General features: G+C 39.0%; 1 pseudogene; it reads right to left on the bottom strand.

Moving 5' to 3' along the window:
* Window positions 1–606: 606 nt before the first annotated feature.
* LOC142376425 (uncharacterized) lies at window positions 607–1,779 on the bottom strand (annotated as a pseudogene).
* Window positions 1,780–4,474: the final 2,695 nt, after the last annotated feature.

Here is a 4,474-nt window from a genome sequence, read left to right as displayed (position 1 = left end):
TTCGTCAGTCTGGCTACAGTGCTGAAAAGAAACCTGGGATTATTCTTATTATCTCTTCTAACTTAGAGGAATGCCATTATCTCTCCAGCTTTTTGCATGCTTTAAAGCACATTACCTTCCTTTTCAGAGGGGCAACATTGACCAGTGTTGTACGCATTAAAATTGTAGTGCTGTCAACAAGAGCCAAGTTTTGCTGGAGTAAAGTTTAGGTAGCCGTCCTCAGTTGTTGCACATGTCAGTGAAGGAAATGATGACGGAATTAATTCTTTAAATTTGGTTACAGCGTTCTCTGATAAGACACCTTCGATATGTACATTTCTTCTCAGGAGGTGGATAGTCAAGTAATGTAAATTGAAAAATGGTCAGAAGTGGTCAGGTAAGACACTGTTCACTCTCAACGGCATATGTCAGCGCAGAATAAAGGGTATGATAAAGACAGTGAGTTGAGAAAATCCAGTTGAATCTAATATAGAATTGAAGTTAATATTAACGCTGTCATTTTCAACATCTACATGATTATTAAAGTCACCCAACGCAATGACTTTATTTGTACTCAACTGGGGTAAAGAAAAGTCTGAGAATTCAGACAGAAATTCAGTATAAGGGTCAGGTGGACAGTACACAACCTTAGAAGAGGTGAGAAAAACTGTTAATCAGAGATTCAAAAGAGATGAAAGTAATATTGATAACAGCAGGTGGGAAGCCGCAGAGAAGTGTGTAAGACTACAACTCCTGGTCTCAACCCTGGGTTGTCGTGTTTTTGGATGACTAATAAATTCGTCCATGTCTCTAGAAATGAGAGCCGCTCCTTCCAAGGTGGGATGGATGCCGTCTCTCCTAATAAGACCAGGCTTTCCCCAGAAGGATTGCCAATTATCTCTGTAGCCCACGTTGTTTGCTGGACACCATCTAGACAATCAGTGATTGGAGGACATGCGGCTAAACATGTCATCACTGGTCAGATTTGGGTCCAGAGAAAACTACAGAGTCCGATATTGTTTTGGCAAAATTACACACGGATGCTATATTAATTTTAGTGACCTCCGATTGGCGTAACCGGGTGCCATTACCGCCGACGTGAATAAGTATTTTACCGTATTTACATTTGTCTTTAGCCAGCGGTTTTAAATAGGATTCTACGTCGCGCGCTCTGGCCCCTGGAACACATTTGACTACGGTTGCCGGTGTCTCCAATGTCATGTTTCTGACTATAGAGCTGCCAATTTCCAGAGTTTTGTCCTCAGTGGGTTTGTCGCCGAGTGGGGAAAATCTGTTTGAAACGTAGGCAGATTGATGGTGAACCACGGGCTTGACTTTAGGACGATACCTTCTCTTCTTGACCGTCACCGAGCTAGGAAAAAAAAGGAGTAACTAAACATCTGGCACACGGAGCAAGCGAAGGCGGGAGATGGATGGAGATAACTGGTAGCCATGCTAAGCTAGAGAACCAGACACACCGCTGGAAAAGTGAAAATAAATGCCAAAAATCTGTAGGAGTGAGTGTTAGAATAGAACAAGTACACGTTTAAAAATAAGAAGAAATTCCAAAGAACACAAACAAGGTAACCGGAAGTGGTGCAATGTCTTACCGCTATTTTTTTTTTTCCAACAATATTTTTATTATATATTTTTACAGATATATCTGCCATTTAACATAACCCACACAGTCAACAAGACAAACAAACGCCCTCTTAGATGCACATCTGCTTACAGTCCTTAAGTATACAAAGATAATAGTCCAATGGTGAGGCTGCCTTGTTTAACATCATGGTCTAACATTATTCTTGTCTTTAGCTGGCGACTTCATCTTGAGACAAGTCCACAGTCTCAACAAAATTCAGGAAGGGTCTCCAAACTTTCTCAAATAGTTCCTTTTTCCCTTTTTGGAGATATGTTATCCCTTCCATAGGTAAAGTCTTCAGCATGTGCCTGGCCCATTGTTTGATACCTGGTCTTGTTGTTCTCTTCCAGAATAGTGCTATCAGTCTTTTAGCTTCTAATAGACACATGTCTATCAACAGTTGTTATCTTACCGCTATTTTAATTGGAATTCATTTAATTTAATTTTGACTTCATCATACATTTATTTTTTTAATTAATTTTATTTTGTAGATGCATCTGTCATTTTCCCAGTGCATTTTCTCCCCCTATTTATTTCCCCAGGCCCATTTCTTTAGAGGTTTTCTTTAGACACTTGCCTGTCTCCGGTTTTGCATTTCCGTATGCATTTCTGCCATATTATGCAAATGAGGGGACGCTCTTTCAAAGTCTGCCATGGACTGACTTACCATGGGTTGATCTTTGGGCTGCACAGATCGTGTTTCAAAAGGGATGGCTTGTGAATCAAAAGACCAAGTCACCAACTGGTCGGCTTAAAATATAGTGGTTGTTTATAAAGTTTGAACAAAAATCTAAGCTGCACAACTGACTGATTTTAGGGCTAATTTAGGAATCCCCCAAATCACACGTGCATCAAACTCACGCGCACACAAAACTGCCACCCAAAAAAGGAGATGCAAGACAACACAGCACACGAGAGGGAGACGCTGGCACCAGAAGGGCCCGGCAACTGTCAACCTTCTAAAAAGAAAAGACATCAAAAGCTGTTGATCGATTACAAACACTGTGGGAGTAAACCACGACCTCAAGGCCTCCTGCCAACAATGAAAAAGAAGAACAACATTCAATTTAAAACAATCTCACAAATGAGGAAAATCTTTCCACAAAACAATCTGAACATGCATGGCTGGTTTAGCTTTTTACTGAACTGTTTTCCTTGTACATGTAAGTTACAGTTGCAGCTTTGTCTCAGTGTGAGGATATAAAGGAATGGAAGAATACTGATGTCTTTGATTTTCGATCTTGCTGAGTAAAAAAGGCAATGAAGTGAAAATAGTGTAAAAGTCATCCCCTTAATGTAAATCAAGGTTTAAATGTAAAAAATGACTGCTCAGATGTAGAGAAAATGTTTCTTTCTGTCAAATAGAAGAAATGGGCAATTTATGACACCATAGAAAAAGACAAACTATATAAAGACTATAAAAAAATTGACTTGTATATTTTTGACTATTGCAAATCTGTGTAAATCAGCAGAGATTAAAGTGTGACCTGCTGGTTTAAAAGCAATCAAAAAATTATTGAGGATGAATTCAATCCTTTTTACTGACCTGTTTTCCCTGAACATGTAGGTTACAGTAGCAGCTTTGGGTGAGTGTCGGGATGGCAGGCTCAACAGTCGCTACAAACGGGTAAATGTATAATTTCCGTGAGCAGAATCCTGCTGCAACATTTTCCTTAAAACAGAACGTTTAACTGATTTGGTTTTGGTCCACACTTTGGTTTAATCAGGATCTCTTGGTGCGTTCCAAAAGAAGATGGGTCCTGTCTACAATTGAACTACAAGAGGAACTGAAGGTGGACTATCCACACCAAATCTCCACGGTAAAGACATTATCTAATCTAATTACTTAATGATCATCTAATTAAATCAAATAACCGGTCACAATGGGAGCTAACAATTAAGGTTAAATGTGCTAAAAAACAAACGTGTCACTTGCATGTGTTTCTTCTAGTTGTTTAATGACAAGACACTAGGGAAACGATATGCATTCCAAATAAGTGGAGAAGGAGTAGACGATGGATTGTTCACCATAAATGAAACATCTGGAGCTGTCTTTGCACACAGACCAGTCGACAGAGAGAAGAAGTCAATGTACCATGTGAGTTGATATCTATCAGCTCTATCAGGGATTATCCATACCCCTAAAAAAAATGAATGGCATGATGTATAACCACTGACATTATTTATAACCTGTATTCTTTATTCCACAGGTGAAGTTTGATGTCTGGGACAAAGAGACCGGACAAAAAATTGACAGTGAACTAGCTTTTGATGTGGAAATAAAAGATGTAAATGACAATCCACCTCAGTTCATAGGAGCTCCAGAAACAGTCAAAGTGCAGGAAAATTGGCCTGAGGGTGAGTATTCAATTTAGAAGTAGTTCAATGTAGACACATTATCCACCTGCTGTCACTTGGTATCAAATATCAAAGAAATTAAACCATACAATAATGACATAGATATTGAGGTGCTATCATAGAAACCGCATGAAGTCTCAATGGTTAAACAAACATGAAAATATTAAAACTTTGTGCCAGATGCATAAAACTCTGTGTAGATTATTTTGTACAACTTTGTACAACTGTACATGGTTGATGCATTTTGCCCAAGGACTTAATTTTTCATCATGCTGCAAACAGTCATATATTCCGTTCATTTTAAATATATTCTCCCTGGTTTACTCAACTTCTCAAAGGGTACCTTCCAGTGATCCTGGAGGTCAGAGACATCGATGACGAAAATAGAGATAGTTCTAAAGTCACCATCAGTGTGATCTCACAGGATCCTGAAGAGCCCAAGATTGAAGCAATTCAGCTTAATAACAGAAAAATCCAACTCTCATTGAAAGGATG

Source organism: Odontesthes bonariensis, unplaced genomic scaffold, assembly GCF_027942865.1.
Source record: "Odontesthes bonariensis isolate fOdoBon6 unplaced genomic scaffold, fOdoBon6.hap1 scaffold_299, whole genome shotgun sequence".
NCBI classification, from domain to species: Eukaryota; Metazoa; Chordata; class Actinopteri; order Atheriniformes; family Atherinopsidae; genus Odontesthes; species Odontesthes bonariensis.
The sequence above is the reverse complement of the archived record's forward strand: the minus strand, read 5'-3'. Positions and strand labels throughout refer to the sequence as shown.